A 12,155-nucleotide genomic window follows, 5' to 3' on the forward strand; every position below is an offset into this window, starting at 1 on the left:
TGTTTGTGGCTCTATCAGGGTTTTCCGATAGACATTTCCGATTTTGCTATTTAGTGCATTCGATGTTTGCACGTTTCGCTGTTTATGTGTCGATGGATTCGTATTCAATGGATTCTGCTTTTGTTTAATTAAAGTAGGCCCCACAGGATGTTACAGCACAATGCCCTTGCCAGAAATATCATGTGGTTAGAAAGGTCCCAAATGTTCCTGATGAAAAAGATTATTGGCCTAAAAATGAAGACTGGAAGACCTATACCTATACTTTGTCTCATAAAGAGTCCTTCTTGGAGATCTATACTTGTCATTCTATGCCTTCAAACCCCTAATGGCTCTTGTATATCTTCACAGAACATACTGTTGCACAAACACCCAAACCAAGATTTTAAACCCCCATCAATATATACATAAAACACAGAGGGATAGATTAATTACCAATGGTTGCCTCAACACTGGAACAAATGTTTAATATTGGGATCTTTACTTACAAGGTTAGGAGGATACATCTCCATAAGAACAAGATACTTAATAAAGATGTGAGATAAAAAATATAAGAAATGGAAATGAGGTTGAACTATAACTTTGAAAACTGAAATAAATAAATTAGACAAATTAAACATATCATGAGACAAGATAAAGATAAATCTGAAGAAAATTACATAAAGATATCAAGCATAACAGGAAACTATTTTAAAAATACATAAGATGTGGTAGGAGTAAAGACAAGCACACCAATGAACTGTACATAGATTCTAGAATTTATTATCAAGCAAAACAGTTTGTAAATACATTTATAAAATGTTATGCAAAATGGTGTGGCTCCACAACAGTGATGATAATTTGCACTATTAACACTCTGGTAGCTTGAGATACTGAAATTAACTTAGATTATATTGAAAAAGTACTATGCAAACTGGACCAAAGCAAAGAACAGTGAAGAGATGGACTTACTAATGATGACATGAGAACAGCTCAATGTGCACTTCCAGTACCATTACAAGTACCATTCCACCCATCATTCACTAGGTCACTTAAGGAGGAAGAGATTCCTCTAAATTGGAGATACACACTAGTTAAACTCATCTGTAAGGGAAAGGGGACTAAGACAAACTCAGAAATATATAGATCTACTAAGTAAAAAATGAATGCGGATACACCGATAACTGCTCTCACACCACAACTATATCACTAAAAGTCACTACAGGCACACGGGATAACATGTAAACTCCCGATTTAATAAAAAGTGGCTAAAATCATTTTTAATGACATTTTTAATTTGATAGTTTTAATAGATATTTTAATATTTTTATAGACCTAACCACAGTTGTCTCATGAGTTACAATACTGTTTTATTATATATTTTATTATATAATAATTTATTACAATATTTATTACTATATAGAAATCTATTGCTATATGAAGTTATTTTTTTATGATTAGGCTTTTTATGGATTAGGGATTTAGTAGGAATACATTATATATGGTTATTCTTTATATAATTAATATTATTATTTTCATCTTGTTTATGTTAATGTATTACATGTTTGATACCAGCAACAGGATAGTGTCATAATGTTGTAAAAGCTTCTTTATTGTTCTTAGATGTCACTGTTACTTTAAATTTTATACTTTTTGTATTGTATTTTGGTGCCAGAAAAGGTATATAACACCTACAATGAACTATGTCATTAGTTCTGATGAAGCCCGGATATACTGGGTGAAAGCGCTTAAGTTTACTTGTTTGGTTTTGTTTTATGTGATTTTAGCTGCTTTTTATTAAATCGGGAGTTTACATGTTATCCCGTGTGCCTGTAGTGACTTTTAGTGATATAGTTGTCGTGTGAGAGCACTTATCGGTGTATCCGCATTAGTTTTTTACTTAGTTGGTATTTTCCGTTGTTTCTGTTGTTGCCGTTTTTGCGATGGAGCATCACCCGTTAGAGGAGATTCCTCTCCACAGCACTCGGGCACAGATGACCTTTCTTATATCCGAGAAGACATCAAAGGAAATTAAAGGGTGAACTGAATAGTCTCACCCTTTTAGTGAAACAACTTTTACAGAGCGGCCATCCAGCTTATACATCTCGTATGCCTTGCAGCACTAAGGCTTGTAGTACGCGGGTTGAGTGTACTAAAACTGTTGATACTGATATGGTTATATCCCCAGGACATAATGACCGAAGAGTTTTGGTTGATAGAACCGGAGATGGAGATGCTGCTTATACGAACACTACCAAACTTGATATGCGTGAAGAAGCAGTATCCTCAGACAGTTTAGAAATACCGAATGGTCAAGGGGATCCTTTAAGGAAAGTTACTAACTTGCTGGATATCAATGAATCACCTAATTGCAGCAAAATCAACCTTTCTGACTTTACATTTGATCTTTCTTTATACGATATTAATGAAGAAGCTATTAGAACTGGTACTAAACCTAAAAAAACTTTGCCTTTAAAAACTTATTCTACTGTTGCTGGACATTCTACCCAACAAGACAAAGGTACTGTTAAATCTTCTTCCAATTCTGTTTATCCCTTAAAACCAGTGGACCGTGTTGTAGAAGATAATAAATTTAATGAGTTTTTGTTGTTCAATCATGGAATGGATGATTGTAATAGTGCTGACAATATTTCAAGAAAGGACAACACAGAATATGACAATTTGAAGTCCATGATTTATTCACTTGGTAAAAAGTTGAAAAATATTAACAGTCTAAAAATTGACAATGCCTATTTGTCTAGAAATTTGGAAATGAATATAGTACCCAAGAGTCTTAGGTTTTTTAAGTTACCTTTAGGACTTGATATTACAGCAAATGTTAAAAAAGAGTTTAATACTTTTTTTGACAACTGTGGTTTTAATTTTATGCATCTATTAATGAAACATAACGATGAAAAACTGAGTAAACTGATTACTGAAGCTGAGAAACTGAACAACAATATTATTAATGATTTATTATTCTCACAATGGGAGAATTTATACAACAAGCAGTATTTGGAAGCTAAAAAATGGGTTTTCAATATTACGCAGAGAAAATCAAAGAAATTTAAAAGAGATAGTGAACAATATACCAATAACAAAGCTTATATTTGGCCTGAAAAGAGTTTTAGGGATTATCTTAACAATGAATTCTGTGTATATACACAGCAGAGGGAAGAGAGAGGGGGTTTTGGTGATCCTCCTCCCTATAAACATTACAATCATAAGGGGGATTTTCAGAGGGGAGGAAATCAACATACGCAACCTTACAAAAATGGTCACCAGAGGCACTGGGGAACAAGGTGGTATTAGATTACAAGAATCAATATATTTCTGGATCAGCCTTTAATAATAGTGTCAACAATTTAAATGGGATTGAAATTAAGGGGAAAGTATATACATTCAATAATTTTAACATCTTTAATTATACTGATTTGAATATAGATAAAGTTTATTTTGATTTATTTACTAAATGGATGAAATAAATCCCAAATCCTAAATTTGACTTGGTAGACACTATTATTGAGTTCAAAAAATTCATTAGAAAAGTTAATCTAGCTATTTATTTTAATAATTCGAGTACACCAGATAATGAAAATCATTCCTATGGAGTACATTCTGGTATACCATTTAAGAAAGCTAGTTGTTTCATTCCACCATGCAACCCTGGTATTGAAATGTTTGAGAACATTATCATCAGGGAAATGTACCATGAGTCTAGGAAACTCAAACACATCACTTCTATCAGTAATTTGACACAAGAGGAAGAAAGATTATTATGTGATCTCAGAGGAAATATGAATATTAGAGTGATGAAACCTGATAAGGGGGGTGGAGTTGTTTTATATGAGAGTACGCAATATATCAAGAAGATATATGATTTATTACATTATTCTGGCAACTACACACCCATTTCCATTAACAAACTTAATATCGCCTACCAAAGAATTGACTCTTATATAGAAGAATATTATATTGAAGGGAGAATTACCAAAAAGATATATGATTCATTAGTTGTAAAATTTCCTAGGTTAGCTACTTTGATAGGCATTCCTAAGGTCCATAAAGATGTAGGTGATCCACCCTTCCGCCCAATTGTCTCTGGTAGCAAATCCAAGACCTTCCCATTAGGGAAATATATAGACTTTAAATTAAAATTTCTATATGAAAAAGTTCCTCACATGGTAAAGGATTCCTGTTTTTTTTTAATAATTATCCTATTAATATGAATTTTGATAACATCATATTTCTTACTATAGATGTTATTGATTTATTTTCTTGCATCCCTAAAGACAAAGGACTTGAAGCCTTTAGTTCCAGTATTTTTAAATATTCCCACTTGGAATGGGATGAAATTAGGTTATTAGAAGAAATGATGTCCATTGTATTGGACAACAACTTCTTATATTTCGAAGGTGAACACTTTAAGCAAATTAAAGGAGCAGCGATGGGAGCCACTTGTGCTCCCATTTATGCAAACCTAGTTATGCTTCATTGGGAGGATACAGTACTGTTCACTAGTGAATATTACAAGTACGTGAAATATTATTCCAGGTTCTTGGATGATATATATATTCTGTGGGATGCAGATGTTAAGACATTGGAATAATTTATTAACTTTTTAAATATGAGTAGTGAATACTTGAAATTTACTTATTCTTAAAATAACACAGGGTTACCTTACTTGGACACTCTTATTCAGTGCCAAGCGAACACACTTACTTCTTCAATATATAGAAAAGACACTTTTTCCAATAATTATTTACATTATACTAGTTGCCATCCAGAGCAGTTGAAGAATAATGTATTTAAAGGTCAGTGTGTCTGAGCTGCACGAATGACTTCTAATGATGAATTATTGAATTTAGAATTAGGCTTTATTAAGGAGTTATTCACACAAAGAGGATACCCTGTAACTATGATGGACAACACTATTTAATATATATTACAATTGAGGGACAATTAGGAAGGAAATATATTTTTGTTACACATGAGGCACAAACTTTTCAAGATAGTAATAAAACACAAACTAAAACTGCGGATTACTTTCATAGGTCTTTTGTTATACAGTTTAATATAGCAGTGAGTTATATTAAGAAAATAATATATGATTTTTGGTACATTATATCCAAAGACATCAAGCTATCCAAAATTTTGGGCTCCAAACCCAATTTTATATTTAAAATGGGAACTAACATCAAGCAAACAATGGAATATAAGTACACAGGAGTAAAAGACAACAAGTTGATTCATATACGGAGCCCTAAATGTGGTACCTGTAGACAATGTAATTTTATGTCCGATGAGACTATCATACATCTAGGTAATGGACATAAAAGTACTGTAATAAGGAAGGCTGGAAATTGCAATACTAAGATGGTGATATACTTAAGCATTTGTCAGAAATGCGCTAGTTTTTATGTAGGAAAAACTGAAAGAAATCTTAGGAAAAGGATTTATGACCATTTATACTGTATAAAGACCAAAGACAGTAATAACGCACTTTATAGACATGTTGATAGAGAAGGGGATGATCATCATTTTAAATTTATCATATTGGAGGCCATCAAAATTGATCCTAAGGGAGGCGACATTAAAAGTTTACTTAGTTTCAAAGAAGTTTGGTGGCAAATATACTTAGATGCCACCACACCCCCAGGTTTAAACAAATGTATATCTATCAAATCTTTATTATCTTATTAAAATGATTTTTAATGACATTTTTAATTTGATAGTTTTAATAGATATTTTAATATTTTTATAGACCTAACCACAGTTGTCTCATGAGTTACAATACTGTTTTATTATATATTTTATTATATAATAATTTATTACAATATTTATTACTATATAGAAATCTATTGTTATATGAAGTTAATTTTTTATGATTAGGCTTTTTATGGATTAGGGATTTAGTAGGAATACATTATATATGGTTATTCTTTATATAATTAATATTATTATTTTCATCTTGTTTATGTTAATGTATTACATGTTTGATACCAGCAACAGGATAGTGTCATAATGTTGTAAAAGCTTCTTTATTGTTCTTAGATGTCACTGTTACTTTAAATTTTATACTTTTTGTATTGTATTTTGGTGCCAGAAAAGGTATATAACACCTACAATGAACTATGTCATTAGTTCTGATGAAGCCCGGATATACTGGGTGAAAGCGCTTAACATTACTTGTTTGGTTTTGTTTTATGTGATTTTAGCTGCTTTTTATTAAATCGGGAGTTTACATGTTATCCCGTGTGCCTGTAGTGACTTTTAGTGATATAGTTGTCGTGTGAGAGCACTTATCGGTGTATCCGCATTAGTTTTTTACTTAGTTGGTATTTTCCGTTGTTTCTGTTGTTGCCGTTTTTGCGATGGAGCATCACCCGTTAGAGGAGATTCCTCTCCACAGCACTCGGGCACAGATGACCTTTCTTATATCCGAGAAGACATCAAAGGAAATTAAAGGGTGAACTGAATAGTCTCACCCTTTTAGTGAAACAACTTTTACAGAGTGGCCATCCAGCTTATACATCTCATATGCCTTGCAGCACTAAGGCTTGTAGTACGCGGGTTGAGTGTACTAAAACTGTTGATACTGATATGGTTATATCCCCAGGACATAATGACCGAAGAGTTTTGGTTGATAGAACCGGAGATGGAGATGCTGCTTATACGAACACTACCAAACTTGATATGCGTGAAGAAGCAGTATCCTCAGACAGTTTAGAAATACCGAATGGTCAAGGGGATCCTTTAAGGAAAGTTACTAACTTGCTGGATATCAATGAATCACCTAATTGCAGCAAAATCAACCTTTCTGACTTTACATTTGATCTTTCTTTATACGATATTAATGAAGAAGCTATTAGAACTGGTACTAAACCTAAAAAAACTTTGCCTTTAAAAACTTATTCTACTGTTGCTGGACATTCTACCCAACAAGACAAAGGTACTGTTAAATCTTCTTCCAATTCTGTTTATCCCTTAAAACTAGTGGACCGTGTTGTAGAAGATAATAAATTTAATGAGTTTTTGTTGTTCAATCATGGAATGGATGATTGTAATAGTGCTGACAATATTTCAAGAAAGGACAACACAGAATATGACAATTTGAAGTCCATGATTTATTCACTTGGTAAAAAGTTGAAAAATATTAACAGTCTAAAAATTGACAATGCCTATTTGTCTAGAAATTTGGAAATGAATATAGTACCCAAGAGTCTTAGGTTTTTTAAGTTACCTTTAGGACTTGATATTACAGCAAATGTTAAAAAAGAGTTTAATACTTTTTTTGACAACTGTGGTTTTAATTTTATGCGTCTATTAATGAAACATAACGATGAAAAACTGAGTAAACTGATTACTGAAGCTGAGAAACTGAACAACAATATTATTAATGATTTATTATTCTCACAATGGGAGAATTTATACAACAAGCAGTATTTGGAAGCTAAAAAATGGGTTTCCAATATTACGCAGAGAAAATCAAAGAAATTTAAAAGAGATAGTGAACAATATACCAATAACAAAGCTTATATTTGGCCTGAAAAGAGTTTTAGGGATTATTTTAACAATGAATTCTGTGTATATACACAGCAGAGGGAAGAGAGAGGGGGTTTTGGTGATCCTCCTCCCTATAAACATTACAATCATAAGGGGGATTTTCAGAGGGGAGGAAATCAACATACGCAACCTTACAAAAATGGTCACCAGAGGCACTGGGGAAGGAGGTGGTATTAGATTACAAGAATCAATATATTTCTGGATCAGCCTTTAATAATAGTGTCAACAATTTAAATGGGATTGAAATTAAGGGGAAAGTATATACATTCAATAATTTTAACATCTTTAATTATACTGATTTGAATATAGATAAAGTTTATTTTGATTTATTTACTAAATGGATGAAATAAATCCCAAATCCTAAATTTGACTTGGTAGACACTATTATTGAGTTCAAAAAATTCATTAGAAAAGTTAATCTAGCTATTTATTTTAATAATTCGAGTACACCAGATAATGAAAATCATTCCTATGGAGTACATTCTGGTATACCATTTAAGAAAGCTAGTTGTTTCATTCCACCATGCCACCCTGGTATTGAAATGTTTGAGAACATTATCATCAGGGAAATGTACCATGAGTCTAGGAAACTCAAACACATCACTTCTATCAGTAATTTGACACAAGAGGAAGAAAGATTATTATGTGATCTCAGAGGAAATATGAATATTAGAGTGATGAAACCTGATAAGGGGGGTGGAGTTGTTTTATATGAGAGTACGCAATATATCAAGAAGATATATGATTTATTACATTATTCTGGCAACTACACACCCATTTCCATTAACAAACTTAATATCGCCTACCAAAGAATTGACTCTTATATAGAAGAATATTATATTGAAGGGAGAATTACCAAAAAGATATATGATTCATTAGTTGTAAAATTTCCTAGGTTAGCTATTTTGATAGGCATTCCTAAGGTCCATAAAGATGTAGGTGATCCACCCTTCCGCCCAATTGTCTCTGGTAGCAAATCCAAGACCTTCCCATTAGGGAAATATATAGACTTTAAATTAAAATTTCTATATGAAAAAGTTCCTCACATGGTAAAGGATTCCTGTTTTTTTTTAATAATTATCCTATTAATATGAATTTTGATAACATCATATTTCTTACTATAGATGTTATTGATTTATTTTCTTGCATCCCTAAAGACAAAGGACTTGAAGCCTTTAGTTCCAGTATTTTTAAATATTCCCACTTGGAATGGGATGAAATTAGGTTATTAGAAGAAATGATGTCCATTGTATTGGACAACAACTTCTTATATTTCGAAGGTGAACACTTTAAGCAAATTAAAGGAGCAGCGATGGGAGCCACTTGTGCTCCCATTTATGCAAACCTAGTTATGCTTCATTGGGAGGATACAGTACTGTTCACTAGTGAATATTACAAGTACGTGAAATATTATTCCAGGTTCTTGGATGATATATATATATTCTGTGGGATGCAGATGTTAAGACATTGGAATAATTTATTAACTTTTTAAATATGAGTAGTGAATACTTGAAATTTACTTATTCTTAAAATAACACAGGGTTACCTTACTTGGACACTCTTATTCAGTGCCAAGCGAACACACTTACTTCTTCAATATATAGAAAAGATACTTTTTCCAATAATTATTTACATTATACTAGTTGCCATCCAGAGCAGTTGAAGAATAATGTATTTAAAGGTCAGTGTGTCTGAGCTGCACGAATGACTTCTAATGATGAATTATTGAATTTAGAATTAGGCTTTATTAAGGAGTTATTCACACAAAGAGGATACCCTGTAACTATGATGGACAACACTATTTAATATATATTACAATTGAGGGACAATTAGGAAGGAAATATATTTTTGTTACACATGAGGCACAAACTTTTCAAGATAGTAATAAAACACAAACTAAAACTGCGGATTACTTTCATAGGTCTTTTGTTATACAGTTTAATATAGCAGTGAGTTATATTAAGAAAATAATATATGATTTTTGGTAGATTATATCCAAAGACATCAAGCTATCCAAAATTTTGGGCTCCAAACCCAATTTTATATTTAAAATGGGAACTAACATCAAGCAAACAATGGAATATAAGTACACAGGAGTAAAAGACAACAAGTTGATTCATATACGGAGCCCTAAATGTGGTACCTGTAGACAATGTAATTTTATGTCCGATAAGAGTATCATACATCTAGGTAATGGACATAAAAGTACTGTAATAAGGAAGGCTGGAAATTGCAATACTAAGATGGTGATATACTTAAGCATTTGTCAGAAATGCGCTAGTTTTTATGTAGGAAAAACTGAAAGAAATCTTAGGAAAAGGATTTATGACCATTTATACTGTATAAAGACCAAAGACAGTAATAACGCACTTTATAGACATGTTGATAGAGAAGGGGATGATCATCATTTTAAATTTATCATATTGGAGGCCATCAAAATTGATCCTAAGGGAGGCGACATTAAAAGTTTACTTAGTTTCAAAGAAGTTTGGTGGCAAATATACTTAGATGCCACCACACCCCCAGGTTTAAACAAATGTATATCTATCAAATCTTTATTATCTTATTAAAATGATTTTTAATGACATTTTTAATTTGATAGTTTTAATAGATATTTTAATATTTTTATAGACCTAACCACAGTTGTCTCATGAGTTACAATACTGTTTTATTATATAATATTTTATTATATAATAATTTATTACAATATTTATTACTATATAGAAATCTATTGTTATATGAAGTTAATTTTTTATGATTAGGCTTTTTATGGATTAGGGATTTAGTAGGAATACATTATATATGGTTATTCTTTATATAATTAATATTATTATTTTCATCTTGTTTATGTTAATGTATTACATGTTTGATACCAGCAACAGGATAGTGTCATAATGTTGTAAAAGCTTCTTTATTGTTCTTAGATGTCACTGTTACTTTAAATTTTATACTTTTTGTATTGTATTTTGGCGCCAGAAAAGGTATATAACACCTGCAATGAACTATGTCATTAGTTCTGATGAAGCCCGGATATACTGGGTGAAAGTGCTTAACTTTACTTGTTTGGTTTTGTTTTATGTGATTTTAGTTGCTTTTTATTAAATCGGGAGTTTACATGTTATCCCATGTGCCTGTAGTGACTTTTAGTGATATAGTTGTGGTGTGAGAGCACTTATCGGTGTATCTGCATTAGTTTTTTACTTAGTAAATATATAGATCTATAAGTCTACTTTCTTGTTGTGGAAAATTATTGTCAAAATTAAAAAGTTGGAACTTGAAACCATATCTCGGCAAGCATATGTTGAAAATAACTACTTGTAAAATTATATTTTATAACAGCTATAAGTGAAAATGTATGTTGTAATGCACTTTATGTAGACCTATCTTCAGCCTTTGATAGGGTCATACACAAAACACTAATCGATAAATTAGAACACTTATATATTAATGTAATCTTGATAAAATTGTTAGATAATGGCACAAAAACAAAAAATGTTTCTTCGAAATAAAATATGGGCAAGATGGAGAACCTCTAAAAGCTCTGTTGATCATCTATACTTTAAGCAACTAAGAAATGCTGTCAAAAAGGATATAATCTCAGACAAAAAAAACTACTACTCCCACCTGCAACATTCACACTCCAATAATCCTAAAAAATTCTGGTCTGGCATTAATAAACTTCTCAAACCAGGACATGCCACAACTCCTTCCCCCTGCTCTATTCCAAGTAGTAATCCTCTGCAAATAGCTAATGCCTTTAACAATTACTTCATTGAAACTATTCAAACATTAACTCAAACTCTAGTTCCCATGTCCCCACTCCTACACAACACACAAATTGTCGCTTTCCCTCCCTTCATCTGCAACCTGTTCCCATCTCCTTTATCTGCAAACTCCTTCAAAACTCAAACCCTGCACTCCCTCTGCTGATTGCCTCCCAGCAGAATACCTTCAAATTGGAGCCAAAGCCATAGCATACCCTGTTTCTATCCTGATAAACAGATCCATCTCTGAAGCCTACATCTCCTCTATTTGGAAATTCTCACATATAATCCCTCTGCACAAAGGTGGTAAATCTACTGAAATCTCCAACTACCGTCCTATTGCTCTACTCTCCCCACTAGCCAAAATTATGGAAAAATGTATTCACCATCAGCTACTCCAGCACCTTCTCCAAAACAACCTGCTTGCTAACTGCCAACATGGATTTAGGCCCTTTCATAGCACTACTTCTGCCCTTTTAACTTTTACTGATTGCATAAATAGGAATCGTAACAATAACTGTCTCTCAGCTGCCCTATTTATTGACCTTTCCAAAGCCTTTGATATGGTCAATCATAACCTACTTATCAATGTGCTAAAGCCCAATCTCTTGACCCACAAGCAATCCTTTGGTTCAAATCTTATCTGGAAAACAGACAACAAGCAGTACTCTGGGATAATAATCTATCCACATACCTCCCAGTAAGCACTGGAGTTCCTCAAGGTTCTATCCTAGGTCCTCTTCTTTTCTCCATCTTTATTAATGATCTCCATACTGTTTTTCCACAATCCACCTGTATACAATACGCTGATGACTCTACTCTTATCTGTACTGCCAAGTCTTCTTCCTC

The sequence above is a fragment of the Protopterus annectens genome, chromosome 8.part0 (assembly GCF_019279795.1).
Source record: "Protopterus annectens isolate FY-2018-M chromosome 8.part0, PAN1.0, whole genome shotgun sequence".
In the NCBI taxonomy this organism is placed as follows: Eukaryota; Metazoa; Chordata; order Ceratodontiformes; family Protopteridae; genus Protopterus; species Protopterus annectens.